The sequence below is a fragment of the Hyperolius riggenbachi genome, chromosome 2 (assembly GCF_040937935.1).
Source record: "Hyperolius riggenbachi isolate aHypRig1 chromosome 2, aHypRig1.pri, whole genome shotgun sequence".
Taxonomy (NCBI): Eukaryota; Metazoa; Chordata; class Amphibia; order Anura; family Hyperoliidae; genus Hyperolius; species Hyperolius riggenbachi.
In genome coordinates this window covers 477,801,983-477,821,443 of record NC_090647.1, presented here as the reverse complement: position 1 = coordinate 477,821,443, position 19,461 = coordinate 477,801,983, and the positions used below count along the sequence as shown (strand labels likewise).

Below are 19,461 nucleotides of genomic sequence, written 5' to 3'. Positions count from 1 at the left end.
CAGGTCTCCATGAATTAAGAGTCAGAGTTACTGCTGTCTGGCTCCAGGTTGATTTTACCTGGCTACCTATACTCCTAGATTAATCCGAATTGCACAGATTAACATTTTCTCTGATGATGCAATCTTCAGCTGTCACTAAACAATGGCTCCTCTAAACAAATGAGTGAAGATCTAAAAACATTAAGCTACAGTGGGATGCGAAAGTTTGGGCAACCTTGTTAATCGTTATGATTTTTCTGTATAAATCGTTGGTTGTTACGAAAAAAAATGTCAGTTACATATATCATAAAGCAGACACACAGTGATATTTGAGAAGTGAAATTAAGTTTATTGGATTTACAGAAAGTGTGCAATAATGGTTTAAACAAAATTAGCCAGGTGTATAACTTTGGGCACTGTTGTCATTTTATTGATTCCAAAACATTTAGAATTAATTATTGGATGTAACGATTTGTGTCAGCAAGGAACAGAATTCTGATTATTAGGTGATCTGCAGTATCACCTATAATGCAGATATATACCTGATTATATGGTGATCTGCAGAATCACCTATAATACAGGTATATCAGAAAGCTGATGTGGCAGCAAATAGCAATATAGTAATTGGTGCAACAGTAGTACTGATAGGTTTAGCTATACCTCACCAGAGAAGCTGGTGGGTACTAACAGTACAGCGCCCCTCACCAGAGTCAAGGGCCCTCTGGTGAGAGTAGAGTGGTCAGACTAATCAGGTTGGCAACAGACAGACAGATGCAGTACAAAATCGGAAGGCAGAGACAGGAAGGTATAAACAGGCAGAGTCGGCAGCAAGATCAGATGGGCAGAGGTACAGAATCACTGAGCAAAAGTGTAGTCAGAACGAGCCAGAGTCATGCACAAATAATAACACAGTAATGAATAATCTTTAAGGCTATCAAACAATTCCTATCTTGTGTGAAATCCTTGGTTTCCTCCCGGATCAAAGCAAACCAGAACTATCTAAGGTCTGAGCGCTAACACCAAGTATTCGCAACAGCAAACAAGTTGCGAGTGATTCAGCTAGGCTTATGAAGCAGAGGAGACCCCTCTCCGGCACGCCCCCTCCTATCAGCCAATGAGGAGCGGCGAGCGTCTCCTCTGACGTCAGCCGACCGGCCGGTCAGCTGACGCGCCTCCTCCCCGCATAAAGGTCCTGTCACGCGACAATGCAACCCTATGTGCGGCTGACAGACCCGTCCTCGGCGTGCTAGACGCCTGAGGCATGGATAGATTGCTAGGCAGAGAGCTGGAGGCAGCTGCGGTGGTAGCGTTGTTCACCGCAGCTGCCTTTCCAACGTTTGTTACATTGGAACTCAAATTGGCTTGGTAAGCTCAGTGACCCCTGACCTACATACACATGTGAATCCAATTATGAGAAAGAATATTTAAGGGGGGCCATTGTAAGTTTCCCACCTCTTTTAATTTTCTCTGAAGAGTAGCAACACAGGGGTCTCAAAACAACTCTCAAATGATCTGAAGGCAAATATTGTTCGCCATCATGGTTTAGGGGAAGAATACAGAAAGCTGTCTCAGAGATTTCAGCTGTCTGTTTCCACAGTAAACATTGTAGAAGATAGATCACAGGATCCAAAAATGTTTAAACATTAAGGTTACAATAACACTCCTATAATGAGGCTGAACCATTACATCCAGTCTTTATAATAGGATAAGAGAGGCGGAAGAGATAAGAAAAAGAAAAAAAAAAGGAGGGGGGGGGGGGCTGTGAAAGTCAAGAAATAGATCTCAAAAACTTAGAACATGTTCAGAGGGAACAGCTGGTTCGCTTGCCTGAAAAGCAAAGTTAAAACAATAGATTACTGCAAAAAACCTGCAGGAGGGTATGGCTGGTGGAGGTGCCCCATCTCACAGTGTAATGTTGCAACACAAACATGATGTGTATGGAGGAGTCATGAAGAGGAACGAAAACGTATGGGGTGTCTTGGCACTTTGAAATAAGATTATAGACAAGATAAAAATAGTATAGTTCCACCCCTAATTATTGCAATACTACAATTTCAAATAGACACACAACAGGATTTGCTTTGAACCAATATCCTCTTATTTATTCTTCATTTACAGTATCTTCAAATTGCGGACAAGGCATGTAGATACAAAACCAGACTTTGAAAAAAGAAGCAGAGACAATGGGAGCGCAAATAGCGCCATATGTATAGTTCAATTGATATTATATAATGGTAAAGTAAAAACTACTCTTAAAAGGTAGGTTGCACAGGGGGCAATGGATCATTTATAGCAGGTGGAGATTATGAACCCGCCTCCACTCGGCGTGTCCAACAGGACTGGAAGTGGTTGCTCTCTTGCAGAAAGAACACCTGCTTGCCCCCACACTGAACGATACCATGTGGGGCTTAGAAGTGCCCATCCAAGCTGAAAGCTGGGGGTGTATACAGCACAATGGGGAGAAGAGGCACCCAAGGATAAGTAAAATGAGTTAAAAGCACTAAAATCGAGAAAGGGGAGGTGGCTTACCTCAATAATGCCACATTAGTCAACAACAATTTATTAGCACAGGCTGTCGTTATTGAGGTAAGCCCTTTCTCGATATTAGTGCTTTTAACTCATTTTACATATCCCTGGACACCTATTCTCCCCATTGTCATGCAGAGGAACCATTTCCTGCAACTTTATTGTCTGAGGAAGGAATGCAAAATATCAACAAGACAAGACAGAGTTGTAGTGAAAACAAGAGCTGTAAAATGATACAGCATTATTGGGGGAGGTCTTTAACTACCTGCGGACCGAGCGAGTATGAATCTACGGCGGGCAGGGGGCGCTGTGGTTCTGACCGTACGTAAACTCTACGTCCTATTGACCGCGCGCCCCCGCCTGTCTCTGCCCCTCTGTCCGCTCTGCCCCCGCCTCTATGACGGCAGAGCACCGTGAGCCGGGCAGGAGCCGTTTTCATTGGCCACTGGCCCTGTCATTCATGTAAGCCGTTCCCATTGGCTTACATGGAGTGACAGGGTCAGGAGCCAATGAAAGCGGCGTCTGACCGGCGCACAGCGCTCTGCCGTCATAGCGACGGCAGAGATAGCAGCCTGCGGCGGGGACAGAGCGGCGTGTCCGGCGGGAGCAACGACTTATTGCGGCGATTCGTCGGGAAGCGGCGGTTTGCTGGACCAGCAGCCTCTGGTCCTTAAGGGGGCAGAGGGTGCTGGTCCCCAAGGGGTTAAGAAAGATTTACAGAGGTTACAGCACAAAACAAAAAGAGAATTATTGGAGGGGAATGTCTTTTTTATAAAAAAAAAAAAAAAGGCTGTTACACACATTCAATTTTGATAAATTTTGGTAAATTTTTCCACTTTCCTGTAGTATGAGGGTCAACAGATTTTGAATACTATGAACAGTTTGTGTAGATAAGATCTCATACTACATGGAAGTGGTAAAATTGGCCTATCCAAAATTGGATGTGTGTATGCTGCCTTACACATTATTATTATTATTATTTGGTATTTATATAGCGCCAACATCTTCCACAGCGCTGTACAGAGTACATAGTCTTGTCACTTAACTGTCCCTCAGAGAGGCTCACAATCTAATCCCTACCATAGTAATATGTCAATGCAAGTACCGTGTAGTGTATGTATTGTAGCCTAGGACCAATTTAGGGGAAGCCAATTAAATTATCTGTATGTTTTTGGGATGTGGGAGGAAATGAGAGTTCCCAGAGGAAACCCACTCAGACACGGGGAGAACATACAAACTCCGTACAGATAGTGCCCTGGCTCTACAGGGACCCAGCGCTGCAAGACAAGAGTGCTAACCCCTATGCCACAGTGCTGCCCACACATTACCTCCCTAACACCAGTTTGCAATTCTGGAAATAAACATGCACTGCAGACCATGCACACTCAATTGCAATTTCACATAGCAGATAGGTCTGTTTTTTTGTAAATAATAAAAAAGCTACAGTACTATTATGAAGCCCAGCTACTGAAACACTGCACTTTAGGGAGTTCATACATACCACTAGTGACACAGAAAGTCCACACAAATCTGGGGTCGTAAAGGACCTAGAGTTAAAAAAGCAACTACGTTCTCCCACAGATTAGACGGGGGCCTAAGTGCACCTCATATTCTTTCTTACTACCAAGCAGCTTCCATTTGCCAACTGACACGCCATTTCCAGCACCAAGACACCCCCCTCTGGGTTTTCTTAGAAATCCCTGATCGTGCACCCATGCTTCCCAGCACTCTACTCTGGCTCCCTCGCAAACTAAGTCCCCCCCACAATTAGTCCTCCCCTGCTACATAATCTACAAGTGTGGGATACAATATGCTATTCAGCTTACTTGCAGTCACCCCACTTAGCTCTATTACCCATAACCGGTAACCCGCTTTTCACGCCAGGCTTAGATACCCCTGAAGCTTTCTCTTGGTGGACCACCCATAATTTAACACGTGACTCACTTTCTCTCTCCCAGGGGCTTCTGCACTTGGTCAGAACGCCAAGACAAACATCAAATTCCTAAGTTGAAATTTTACCGCTTCCTCCAAATTAGACACTGGGTTAATACTCTCCTCAAGGACAGATCTCCTCCCTCGGACCCCACCCCATTTGAAAACATCTGTCTCCGCCACCCTTGCTCTCAAGGCCTTATTTCCACAATATATTCCTTCCTCACACGTCCAAAACAACCAATTCAACATGCCTACTCCGCTAGATGGGAATTAGATCTTGGGGAAACCAAAGACAGAGAGGAATATAATATTAGCACAATGTTACCTTGCTGTCTTGCTTACTTATGCTTTGTTATTGCAACCCCATGTTTGTTACCTTAAAATGAAAAATTTTCAATAAAAACTTTGAAACACAGAAAGTCCACACAAATCTGTGACATCCATTGCAAACCACCCATGCTTGAGTTTTGATCACTATTATTTTGCTTGGATTTGTTTCCTTTTTCCAATTAAATATTTAAATAAACAATACTCTCCCACTATATATCCCACCCTCCCCCATTTGCATATTAAACACAATACTTCCCCTCAGTGAAACATTCAGTTGACAATGTTTTACGCACCATTTAATGTCCCAATCTACTCATATTATTAACTGCAATTCCATTAATTGGCTCTGGAAACGGTTGCATCAGTGTGATCTGAACTGAGGCAGTAATAAGAAAAAGACATTTCTTGCCAGCTTCAGGCAACCTATTTGAATCACATTCAATTTAATATCTGTAAATATCAGCAGGATGACCTGCAGCGTTGGCAGGGAAAACACTGTCAAGAACTGTTCGGCTCAACTTGTAAACATCTTCATGGGCACAAGACACTGGACAGAATGCCTGTTCAGAAAACATCATGCCTGACCACAGCCTCCATCCCCAAACTGCTGAAGATGGCAACACAAACTTCTCTACTGCAAGCTCACAACTTGTTTTCATGCTTACAAGAAATACACTTATCACATTTCATTTATTCATGTTGTAGTCCTTAATTTTAGCAGAATTTTTTATTTTGTTTAGGTGATGTTTACACAACAGCACAGCAGTGACGAATTTATTAAGAAAAATAAAATAAAACCCCCTGTGGCTCAAACGATGGCTGCCACGATTGCCAGCAAACAGCAGGTGATATTGCTTTTTGAGCCATGGACTTTGTCGGAAACAATGTGTACGAAATATCACTGCAGTTGTAAATAAAGGTTATGTTATAGTGCAATATATTATAATTACATAACGAAATATATTAACTCATTTTCTCCTAGGAGATATTCTTAAATCTCCGGTTTAAAATACCTTTTCAGCACTTTCCAATAGCAAAAGTACCAAAACATAGGTGAAAAAGTACTGTGGAAATTATTTTGAGAATTTGTTTGCTTGCTGGTGGCCTAAAAGGCATTTTACTGACAAGTCTGAAAATATCACCTAGGAAAAAACTCAAGAGAAAATTTTAATTACAAATGGGTCATAGTCTCTTCTTAGTTTGGTTGCCAACACCAAGTTTGTTTAGTATAATGGGTTGATATTCTTGAACAAACAAAAATTGAGAGGTGGGTAGATGCTCATATAGCTATGTGGCTTGAAAATCATTTCTGTTAAATTTAGCTTGTGAAAATTTCTACTAATATTACAATAGTTTATGTATATTGTATCTTGTTCAAAACTTTTTATAAAAAAAAAAAAGAAAAAAGAATTCGTCAAATACAACAAACAAGTATAAAATTTGTAATGTATTAATTATTGTATTTGTAATGTAATAAGTAGCACGAACTTACAAGTACAGGTGAAACTTGAAAAATTAGAATACCATGCAAAACTTAATTTATGTCAGGAATTCTGAACCAGACTGAGAGACCAGTTAAAGGCTCCTTTGTAGGCGTTTTGGATTAATTGGCTGATTAGATTCTGACACTTTGAGCCTAGAATATGGAACCTTTTCCCAATATTCTAATGGTCTGAGATTTTGATTTTGGGGTTCTCATAAACTGTAAGCCATAATCATCAACATTATAACAAATAAAGGCTTGAAATATATCGCTTTGCATGTAATAAGGTCTCTTAGTTATATATATATATATATATATATATATATATATATATATATATATATATATATATATATATATATATATATATATATATTAGTTTAACTTTTTAAGATGAATTAATGACATAAATTAACTTTTGCACAATATTCTAATTTTTCGAGTTTTACCTTTATAACAGGTAGATAAAAATTTCACAGTGCATAAATACCATATCGGAACAAAGGACATTTTCACTAATGTAAGCATTAATTTACATTATAAGCATTAATTTTATTTTGCAACATGTAGAAGGATTGAATTCCCCAGCCAATTTTAATTGCTGACCTTCATTCCCTCATCTGACACCACCAATATTCATATTAATGCCATAAAGCCCCAAGGATAGAAAGCAAGGTAAAATGGAGACACAGACATCAGTAATAACCCAAAAATGTTGTAACCCCTCTCCACACTTAAAGGATACCTGAAGTGACATGTGACATGATGAGATAGAGATGTGTATGTACAGTGCCTAGCACACAAAAAACTATGCTGTGTTCCTTTTTTTCTTTCGCTGTCTGAAAGAGTTACATATCAAGCATGTAAGTGGCTGACTCAGTCCTGACTCAGACAGGAAGTGACTACAGTGTGACACTCATTGATAAGAAATTCCAACTATAAAACACTTTCCTAGCAGAAAATGGCTTCCGAGAGCAAGAAAGAAATAAAAAGGGGAATTTCTTATCAGTGAGGACTACACTTACCACTTGAGGACTACAGTGCTAAACCCCCTAAAGACCAGGCCAGTTTTTGCTTAATAGGCCAAAGCTTTAAGGCCAAGCTGCAGGGCTGCACAACTCCGCACACAAGTGATCCCCCCCCCCCTTTTCTCCCCACCAACAGAGCTCTCTGTTGGTGGGGTCTGATCGCCCCCCAGATATTTATCTTTTTATATAAATATTTATCTGTGTGGGTTTTTAATATTTTTAGCTATGTATTTATTTAGTATCCCTGAACTCTCCCCCCCCCCGCCAGCCAATCCCTGTGATCGCCTGACATAGGCTTCAGCCTATGACAGCTGACCGCTCCTGTCACACGGCTGTCCCCAGTACAGTGCTGCTGCTTATTGCAGCGCTGTACATGGTAAGTAGACGTCTATCAGTCTTCCGCCGCTCGGAGACTAAGGGTGGTGCGGAGCTCCGCCCCTCAAGCAGGAGATGCACGCGCAGCTTGCGCGTGATCTCCTGCAGTAGCCGGCCCCAGGACTTGATGCCAATTGGCATTAGGCAGTCCTGAGGCGTGGGGCAGTTATCAGGTAGTTAAAGGGAACCAGGGACGAAGCACCCTCATGTATTTTACCATATATATCAGTGGGAACATGACAATAAACATCTACTCTGCTCTTTGTTTCACTGCACAATCTGCCTCTTATCAGCTCTGATAAGAATCCCCGACTGAGCATTCAGTATAGCTTTGCCTGGAATGATTATATCTTAATCAGTCTTCTGTGATGTCTTTTCAAGCCCAAGGCTGCCCCCTTGTGGCTCTGCTTTCCTGCTATGTAGCAGGAAATCAGAGCCAGGAGGGGGCAGACTTGGGTTTGAAAAGACAACACAGATGACTGACTCAGCTATAATCATTCTGGGGCAAAGCTAGACTGAATGCTCAGTTGGGGATTCTTATCAGAGCTGATAAAAAGCAGATTATGCAGTGAAGAATGAAACAGAGAGCAGGGTAGGGGTTTACAGTCACGTTCCCACTGATATACAAGGTAAACTACATGAGGGTGCTTTGTCTCTGGTTCTCTTTAACCACTTGAGGACCCACCCTTTACCCCCCCTTAAGGACCAGCGTTATTTTTTGTGATCTGTGCTGGGTGGGCTCTGCAGCCCCCAGCACAGATCAGCTGGCACACAGAGCGATCAGATCGCCCCCCTTTTTTCCCCCCTATGGGGATGATGTGCAGGGGGGGGTCTGATTGCTCCTCCTGTCTGGCATGTTGCGTGGGGGGCACCTCAAAGCCCCCCTCCGCGGCGAAATTCCCCCCTCCCTCTCCTATCTGCTCATCCCCGGTGATCGGGGCTGCACAGGACGCTATCCGTCCTGTGCAGCCAGTGACAGGCTGTCCCCTGTCACATGGCGGCGATCCACGGCCGCTGATTGGCCGGGGATCGCCGATCTGCCTTACGGCGCTGCTGCGCAGCAGCGCCGTACAATGTAAACAAAGCGGATTATTTCCGCTTGTGTTTACATTTAGCCTGCGAGCCGTGATCGGCGGCCCGCAGGCTATTCACGGAGCCCCCCACCGTGAATTGACAGGAAGCAGCCGCTCGCGCGAGCGGCTGCTTCCTGATTAATCAGCCTGCAGCTGGCGACGCAATACTGCGTCGCTGGTCCTGCAGCTGCCACTTTGCCGACGCGCGGTATGAGTGCGCGGTCGGCAAGTGTTTAAGTTGGCCATACACCAAACAACCTTTTCTTTCTGTAGATTATTTGAACTCAATCAATTTTCTCCATAGATTGAATTATTAGAAAAATCCAACCAATCAATCATACACAGTTACATAGTTATTTTGGTTGAAAAAAAAGACATACGTCCATCGAGTTCAACCAGTACAAAGTACAACTCCAGCCTGCTCCCTCACATATCCCTGTTGATCCAGAGGAAGGCGAAAAAACCCTTACAAGGCATGGTCCAATTGGCCCCAAAGGGAAAAATTCCTTCCCGACTCCAGATGGCAATCAGATAAAATCCCTGGATCAACATCATTAGGCCTTACCTAGTAATTGTAGCCATGGATGTCATTCAACCCAAGGAAAGCATCTAAGCCCCCTTTAAATGCAGGTATAGAGTTTGCCATAACGACTTCCTGTGGCAATGCATTCCACATCTTAATCACTCTTACTGTAAAGAACCCTTTCCTAAATAAGTGGCTAAAACGTTTTTCCTCCATGCGCGGATCATGTCCTCTAGTCCTTTGAGAAGGCCTAGGGACAAAAAGCTCATCCGCCAAGCTATTATATTGCCCTCTGATGTATTTATACATGTTAATTAGATCTCCTCTAAGGCGTCTTTTCTCTAGACTAAATAAACCCAGTTTATCTAACCTTTCTTGGTAAGTGAGACCTTCCATCCCACGTATCAATTTTGTTGCTCGTCTCTGCACCTGCTCTAAAACTGCAATATCTTTTTTGTAATGTGGTGCCCAGAACTGAATTCCATATTCCAGATGTGGCCTTACTAGAGAGTTAAACAGGGGCAATATTATGCTTGCATCTCGAGTTTTTATTTCCCTTTTAATGCATCCCAAAATTTTGTTAGCTTTAGCTGCAGCGGCTTGGCATTGAGTACGATTATTTAACTTGTTGTCGATGAGTACTCCTAAGTCCTTCTCAAAGTTTGATGTCCCCAACTGTCTCCCATTTATTTTGTATGGTGCTAGACCATTGGTACGACCAAAATGCATGACTTTACATTTTTCAACATTGAATTTCATCACTATTCAACTTTTTCAATTCACCTATGGAGAGAGAAGGCTCTGTATCCCATAGAGCCTTCTGAATCCTCTTAGCATCCCCTCATTTCATCCCAGCCCTTTTTTAAATTCTGCACCTTCAGTAGTCCTCTGAAGGCTTTGGATGCGCTCTTGCCCCCAAGTGCTTCTGAAGACACTTCTGTGCATGTGAGTATGTGCAGGATGGTTCCCCTCATCTTCATAAGTGCTCGAGAACATGAGTACTTCCAAAGCCATTTAAGCACTACCAAAGGCTTATTCAGAGATTCTAGTCGGATTACTTTGACGGGAGGCCTAGCGGTAGAATGAGGGGATGCAGAGAGGACTGGGAAGGCTCCATGATAGGGGTCAGGAACCTTTTTGGCTGAGAGAGCCATAAACGCCACATATTTTAAAATGTAATTCCGTGAGAGCCATATAATATGTATCAAACTGGGACAGTAGGGCTCACGACCCTGTTGCCATGGTTTATTAGACAATTAGCTAGCTGACTTGAGGGTTGATTCACTTTACAGGACAAGATCCCCGCACATTGGCCCAATAGGCTGCTTGTCAAGTGACAGGCAGCCTATTGGGCCAATGCAAGTGTGGGGATCTCGTGCTACAAAGTCACTGGACCTGACAGGGTCCAGAGCGGGACAACTGGAGCAGCCATTTGTTTTGGGGTAGTGCATGCTACAGCAGTAGCGTGCACTACTTTGAAAATGTTACTGCCACACTAAGCTGCGATGCTTGAGCAGTGCGGCTTAGTGAATCAACCCCTACTTATTTGTCTGTGAGCCAGATGTAGCCATCAAAAGAGCCACATCTAGCTCCTGAGCCATAGGTTCCCTACTACTGCTCTATGAGATCCAGCCTTCCCTCTTCTTCTACAGTGCTAGACTACAATGACTGACTGGCTGCTAGGGTTTTTCCAGCAACTGATTTGACTATTTTCCACAGAGAATTAACATATTATACTAATCAACATATTAGCAGATAATATTACAGTTATAACTGTGTGCCTTTTGTAATAGACAAACTGATAGCTTTGATTTTTAGAACTCCCAGGCATGAAGCTAAAAATACAATAATAGCTTAGGTTACACGTGTGTTACCTTTTTTGAAAGGCATAATGTCCCTGCAGCTAAAAGAAAACTCTTAAAATTTTAACTACAGGACCAAAAGAATCTGTTTTGTGAGAGTAAATATGGCAGAATCCTTCCTCAAACTCAGGACTTTTCTGTTTCCTTCAGGATCTTTTTTCTATTATTTACGTTGCACACCGTGGATGTCTGAGAGCAGACAATCTACGTCTAAGATAAATCATAATTATCCCTAAAATACTCAGTCAGAACATAAGCGGAAGCATTGCTAGTTTGGCTGCAAATTGTTGTGTTTTTTTCCCATGCAGCAAGCTAATCTCATAAATTCAATATTCTCCTTCCCTCATTAGAATAATTGGCAAGTTGCTGTGCATCCCACTGTGAAACAAGCAGAAGAAATCATGGCTGTCATTACCGACAAGTGCAGAAAAGGCTGCAGGGTAAAATGCTTCGGTATGATGGAAGTTCTAAAGACCTAAGAGGAATTCTTCTGTTTTATCACTTCTGATGAATATTATTATTTAAAGCCCCATTTCAGGCACAAATGTTTACCTAGATTTGTACAGGCACCTGGTTTCAGAGCTTCTTTTATCTCGCCATAGGCTTTGGCTTATGTTTTAAAGTTTCAGTTACCCTCTAAGTTTCCTCCTATAACCTGAAAATAAATTTAGGTGGTCCCCACCCAAATGGCCTTTGACTAGGGTAAGAAAATTAGACTATGATTATTATGTTATGGCGTAGATTGTGGCTTCCTGTGAGGACAGTTAGTGATATAATAATATATCTCCCAGTGTTGGAATTATAACAATGTTGAGTAGAGTTACCTGCCCTTCCCTAAGGACTCTTTGACCATTACTTAATTAGATTTACTCCTGAGTTTTTACTCAGGAGATAAAGTTTCATTTTCTCTACGAAATAACTTCTTATAACTTGAAAAAAAACAAAACACTAAAAGTAGGTAAAAATAAATATAAAACTTCAGTGTATTTTCTTGCTTTCAGCAGGCTTAAAAAAGTTATGCGATAGGGATGGTCTATGAGATGCAAATAAATCTGAGTGAATTCAGAATGATGCAAATTTTTTATGCAAATTTTTCCTTTTTTTTTTTTGAGAAAATACTAGTTTTCATTTCATAATGTGAGAAAACGGTTTACTGGTGACTGAGAACTAGGCCCTTTGCTGAGCTATCTTTCCTAGACCCCTGTTTGGACTTCTCAAGCTCGCCAGTTAAGGCCTGTACACACTTGCAACGTAAGTCACCCGAAACTATTGTTCAAGATAGTTTCCGGGTGCCCATAAAAAGGTTTGCACAAATGTTCCTCAACGTTCGCCAAGAGCTCATTGGAAACGGGTTACACTCCAAAAGCACTCCCAGTTCGCTCTTGCTCATCCCTTCCCCCACTCCATAGAGCAGAACAAACTGCTTGGTGGATAGGTGAACAGCATATTTGTACATCAGTAGTTTGATAAACCCATAAAGATCATTTCAGGCAACAATGGTTTAAAATGTGGCTGAGCCTATCGGGGGAATGGTGTAACTGGCTAGTGTAATGGTTAAGGGCTCTGCCTCTGACACGGGAGACCTGGGTTTGAATCTCAGCTCTTTCCTGTTGAGGTAGCCAGTGCCTATTCAGTAAGGAGTCCTTGAGCTAGACTGCATAACACTGCTACTGCCTACAGAGTGTGCCCTAATGGCTGCAGCTCTGGCGCTTTGAGACCGCAAGGACAATATAAATGTTATTTGTCCTGTCTACTACCAAATTAATGCCACATTTCTATTTGTAATATTGACTGTTTTCCTTATTAAAAAGAATACATAAAAATGACATATCAGTACTAAAATGAATGTTTATATATTAAACAAATAGCAATCCCTTTACATTCCCTCCGGCTGTGCTGCGCAATAGTAGATCAGCCATGTCTTCCTGTGGGAATAGTGTGTTTTCCATGACAGCTTGTCTTCTTGTGTGTTCCTTCTTGTGGACGGTAAACATGCATTACAATGAAGCCTGAAATGACTCCAGCCTTTTAAGCTCTTTAGGGGCTCAGTATTTTCTGTGGTCTGCACTCCAGTTTCATGCTGGCATTGGGAGTCAGCATGCTCATCTTTTATTCAATGTTTACTGCAATACACAAAGCTGGAGTCTCCTCAGCGGCCCCTAGCGATGCCACTTATCAGCCCCCACATAGAACTGCTCCAGTATGCGGCTCCTGCTTTATGCTAATCATCTGGTTTCACAAATGCATGTAGCAAACCATAAGAATTCACAGCAGTACCTTTCTGGGCTTTCTCACAAGACACCATTTTTTGTCTATGCCATTGCTGGTTCATTCAGCAAGCTTGAATTTCTAATCTCCTCGCTTTTCTGACTGATCCAGAAGGAGATCAATATCTTTTCATTGATTTCCTTAGAAAACAGCATTCATAATTTATAGCGTGTGCATTAATTTCTGACCAATAAATGTAATGATGTTGTAATTATATATTTCAAATATGAAAGTGATAATTACATTTAGAGCCATGAAAAATGTTTCCTTTGTTTGGGCCACATTCGGCCGCTGCCCCTTAAGGCGGATTTAGAAGAACTGGAGCCCATATCTCCAGCAACCAAACAGCTTTCACTTGTCAAATGTAGCAAGAAACATGATTCACTGCTATGGGTAACTGCTGCAAGTTTTGACAGGTAATTGTTATTTTTATTATTATTGTGTACTTATAAAGCACTTTGCACAGTATGTAGTAATATCACTGTCTCTCTAATCCTTACCATAGTCATAGTCTTACCATAAAGCCTTGTACACACACTAGATCAGACCTGGGCAAGCTGCGGCCTGCCGGCATCATGTAGGCAGCCCGACTCTAGAGGGCTGGCTTCCACTGCTCCCATTCCCTCCCTCCCACTGTCTTTTTAAATGTGTGCTGCATGCTACATAAAAGGGACTCACCGTGGCAACAGCGGCATCATGTGACATGCCATCACTAAATACAAGAGAGTCACATGTGGCCCCATCCACCTGGAGATCACCGCTGGAATGAGCAATTGGGTGTATGAGGATGAGCGAGAGTAGCAGCGAGCCACATTCTAGAGAAATACGGGCTGATCCCCAACAAATTTGCCCACCCCTGCATTAGATGGTTCTCAGCTGCGGCAGCCAGCAGATGATGCCTCTGCCAAGAATCTAGGATGTGTATGGTGACCTCCGACCCTTCCCGATGCGTTGGCAAGAGATCCAGACTGCCGCATCATCTTGTCCAAGTTATGGGGGTGCAAAAGTGCTAAAATTTCCCATAGGCCTTCATTGGGGCCTAGGTTTTGAGGGTACAAAAGCGCAGGCTTTGTACAGAGTTTAAGGGGGCTCAGGGCTTGTGAGGTTTGGGCCCCTAACCCAAAAAGATCATACCCTAGGGTCACAAAAACCTGTTTATTTTTGCAATGGTACTGGTGACGAACGTAAATCCCCGCCATGGCCGTCAGCAAAGTCTGAAGCTCACGACATGTCGCATGCAGGTACAAGGCATATTGTTGTACTTGCACTTCAACGTTGGGTTCCCTACATCTCTGCAAACCAGAATTATGGGGGTGCAAAAGTGCTGAATTTTGCCATTGGCTTTCATTGCGCTTCCTATTTCACTTTCAAAAATCTCAAATCTTTTTAAAGGACGATTGCTCAGCAGTGGAAAATTTTCTAGCATTGTAGGGACTTTTAGGGGGCTCAGGACTGGTGAGTTTGGGGCCCCTAGGCCAAAGAGATCATATCCTAGGGTCACAAAAACCTGTTTATTTTTGCAATGGTACTGGTGACGAACGTAAATCCCCGCCATGGCCGTTAGCAAAGTCTGAAGCTCACGACATTTCGCATGCAGGTAGAAGGCATATTGTTGTACTTGCACTCCAACCTTACTTTACGCCGCTCAGGAGGTTTTGCCAATTTGTGCCCCCCAGTCCCCCCCCGAGATCGAATGGCTGAAACCCCTATAGCTAGCGCTAGGCTAGCTAGTATAAATGCCCATCACCTCCGACCTCCGCCGCTCCCCCGTTAATACATTACCCAGCCTGGATCCAGCGATCGGCGCAGCCTCCCCATACAGCTCCGGTCTTCTCTATGGGGAGGATCACGCATGACGTCATGACGTCGCCAACGTCATACGCAAACCCGATTCTCCCCAAAGAGAGATCCAGGGGGGTAATGTATTAACGCGGGGGGGGGGGGGGGAAATCGGCGGCAATCGGGGGTTCCTGGGACTTGTACGAGCTAGCCTAGTGCTAGCTAAAGGGGTTTCAGCCATTGGATCACATTAATTTTACATGGGGGACTCCTGGGGCCAAGAAGAGGTATGCCTGACACGGTGTTGGGCATACCGCTAAGGAGGTTAATAGCAAAGGCCCCTTGCATCCTAGCAACACCAAATTTGCAGGATATGTTAAAAAGATAGCAGGAAACAATATTTAAAGAAATAAATAAAACCTTTTATTATTTTTATGTGTTGAGTGTGGGAAATCTGAAAAAAAAAATTACGCGGGGTCCCCCCTACCGAGCTCTCTGTAACCCCTTGTCCCCCATGCAGGCTGGGATAGACAGAATGCGGAGCCCCAGCCGCGTGGGGCTTCGCACCCTGAGCTATACCAAACCCGCATGGTCCATGGTATGGGGGGCTCTGGGGGAGAGAGGCGGCCAAGCCTTCCCCTCTCCAATCCATGGACAAGGGGCTCTTCCCCACCTCCGATGCCCCAGGAGGAGGTGGGGGTGACGACTCCCTGGGGAGGTTCATGGTGGCATCTGGGAGTCCCCTTTAAGAAGGGGACCCCAGATGCCCACCCCCCTCCCAGGAGAAATCAGTATAGGGGTACAAAGTACCCCTTACCCATTTCCATAAATGAAATAAAAACACAACAACGAAAAAAGTCCTTTAATGTTCTTAATTAACCAGAAATACTTACCTGTACCTTAAAAAAAAAATCCCCGGGGGGCGGAGCCGACCATGGAGGAGTGAGGTCGTGTGGAAGCTGAGCTCCCGACCCTGTGTGCTATAGAAAGCTTATAATTGAGCAATCCCTAACCAAAAAGATCCCTAAGGGGCATGAAGAAAGCTGAGAGACAATCCGCAAAGAAGAGGTGCCCACCATCCCTTACACAGAGGCCGGTTACCCGATATTTTCAAGCGGCCCGTCCTAACGCGGAACCATCTAAAATGGCGGACCCATCGGACCAAGCAGAACAGGCCACAATGTCCTCCTCCATGAAGGCGGGCCCTACAGCTCTTTGCAACCTGGAGGATATATGGCGCTATCTCCGCAGTCTGCCCACGAAACAAGACTTAGATGAGCCGACGGAGAGGATTGTGACATCCACAAAAACCGAAATAGCGGCGATCCATGCTGATATCACTGGCCTCTCGGATCGAGTCTCCGCTACGGAGGCTAGCATCGCCACGTTGCAAGCAGAGGTGGCCTCTCTCAGGGCGGCAAGCGAAAAACAACTCGCCAGCTCACAGTCCTTCAGGTGGCAATTGGAAGACCTACAGAATAGAGGGAGAAGGAACAACATAAGGGTCCGCGGTGTCCCTGAGACGGTGCAAGCAGACGAAATCATTCCCGCGCTCTGCTCGATTTTTAATGGAGTCTTAGACAGGCAGGAAGACAGAAGAATTAAGTTTGACCGCGCGCATAGAGCCTTGCGGGCTGTGCCATCCACTCAAGATCCACCACGAGACATCATCTGCTGCTTACATAATTACAAAGAAAAGGAAGAGATCATGGTGGCGGCCCGTAATAAGGATCAGGTAGAATAGAAGGGCTCACCAATCTCCTTATACCAGGACTTGGCCCCTGCTACCCTGGCCCAGCGCTGGGCTTTGCGCCCGCTAGTCAAAGCACTACAGCAAGCAGGAATTACCTACCATTGGGGTTTCCCCTTCCAACTGGTGGCGCGGAAAGGATCTAAAGTCGCCATCCTGCGACACCCACGTGAGCTCACGGCCTTCTTCGAGGACATATCCATACCAGCGGTTGAGCTCCCTGAGTGGGACCCAGACTCCTTCGACCCATCACGTCCACCGAAGGCTCGTAGGCCGAGGCGCCAGTAACGTGAGTACTCTGATGTGTCCCTGCCTCATGGCCCTTACCTAGACTTTTTAGCGGGAGCCCGTGCTGGAGTGCCCTCCCTGATCCCCCCCCTGGAGATGTGTAAACAACCGGGGACACTGACCTGGGTGGTCCTGGCGCCTTGCACGGACATATAAAGCCTACGGGGATCCCCTGAACACTTTACCTGAGACTACAGCGGCCGCATATCAACCTCCATGTCTCATATACTGTATGGCCTGTTAACCTGGGACACGTGAACTGCTGGTCTGTCCAACGAGCGCGGTCAGGAACCTAAAGGAGACTGTATGCTAGAAACAAGAGCGCGGTGGGGCCCTGTGTCGCTGGGCTGCCTCCTCTCTCCCCCCTGTTGTGATGATGGGGTTCCGTGCCCCCCTCCCGGTGACCTCTGCACATGATCGGTCTTTATTGGGCCATCTGTCCATGTTCAATATGTTTTGAGATCTTTACTGTTTACTGTAGATTCCACATCTATGACCATTAGTAACATGAAATGCCTGAATGTATATATGCAGTAGGGGATAGCTGGCCTGGGGGGTGCGGGAAGAGGCCCTTAGCTGCTGGGGGGGGGGGGGGGGGCGGTCGGGGACGGGGGGCTCTGCCGCCACAAACTAAATCAGCTCCTGGGAAGACAAGGTGTAACTAACTCAGTTAGAGGATCACCCCCTACGCAAGCAAGATATACCTAATGGCAAACACCTTAGCACAGAGCAGGAGCACAGGATGATCCCCTGTCCTCAGGGCGTTTGGGGGGGGGGGGGGCGCGATATATGGAGGGGCTTGGTATAGGAAATCTCCTAATGTCCGAATGAAAATGGGGCCACAACTGGGATATCTCTAAACTGCAGGTTTTAGTATTCCTATGTTAACAACTGTTAAGATCTTTAGATTCTCTTAAGGCTGTCCTTCCCCCCTGTTGGGATATGGTTGGGATGTTGCGTTTAAAAACTGCACATGGGGATACGGGGTCAGCGACTCCACTCTTCACTATGGTGTGGACTCTCTTACCCCAGGGCGTTTTGCCACCCCGCTCCCACAGACCTGTTTGGCTTGTGGGAGATATGGATGTTATTCTCCATAAACAGGCCTGTTACAGGCCTAAAACCAAGAAGATACGCAGAAACGTACCTTCTATGATATATTTGTGGTTTGTTACACAAGTTCTTCTGCAATTCTTGCACTCTCTTACTCCTACTTTCCTTTACCTCTCTCTCTATTTCTCTTTAACTCTGAGTGTGTGGCCGGTGGGGGAATCTGGGCGAACTGTGGGGACCTTGAGAACTTTATCCCACGTTCAAGCAGTCACTTAAGGTTCTCTCCTTGAACGCCAGGGGCCTAAACATACCAGAGAAAAGATCAGCAGTGCTGAATTTGTGTCGCAGAGAGAGAGCCAACATAGTCTGCTTACAGGAAACCCACTTCAAGGGCCCCTCGCCACCTAAATTATTTAGCAGATATTATAAATCGGCCTACTATAGTACCCCACAAGATACAAAAACAAAAGGGGCAGCGATTTTGATCGCTAAAGATACTCCCTTCACGCTTGTTGAAGAATTTGGGGACGAATCGGGACGTTTTAATTTAATCAAGGGCATATTATGCAACCAAAAGGTCACGATTGGCTCTTTCTATGCACCCAATACCCAGCAGGCTATCTTCCTCCAGAGTTTTCTCTCCAAGCTAAACGCCTTTGCAGAAGGCAGCATAATCCTTGGAGGAGACCTAAATGTGGCCTTGGAACCCTCTCTAGACTCATCTTCTCAGAAATCCCCTCTTTCGGAGAAGCTTCTCCGTAAATGTAAAGCCTTACTACGTGATATGCAACTGGTTGATGTATGGAGGCTTCATAGTCCCTCCCAAAAAGATTACACCTTCTTCTCATTCCCACACAATTCCTACACTAGGATAGATTACGTGTTTATCTCTCATAACCTGCTGTCAGTGTCTGCCTCCCCTGGCATAGGTAGCATGACCCTGTCAGATCATGCTCCAGTGTGGGTCGAATTATCCTGGGGAGATAACAGGAGTAGACCACCTACTTGGCGCATAAATAATTCCCTGATACAGGACAACCAAATCTTCCAAAAAATTAAAAATCAAATGGAGGAGTTTTTTCGGATAAATGTGAGTGAGGACATGTCTCCTATGACCGTTTGGCAGACACACAAATGCTTCGTACGGGGCATTTTGATACGCGAGGGCGCCCGCCGCAAGAAGGAAAGGGAGAAAGACATAACAGACTC

The 19,461-nt window shown here is 44.6% G+C and overlaps 1 protein-coding gene across 2 annotated transcripts in view; it reads right to left on the bottom strand.

Annotated features, from left to right (window-relative positions):
- The window catches only part of SH2B2 (SH2B adaptor protein 2), a 142,706-nt gene that overhangs the window by 56,425 nt on the left and 66,820 nt on the right, over positions 1-19,461 (bottom strand). The gene's annotated exons all lie outside the window — the stretch shown is intronic.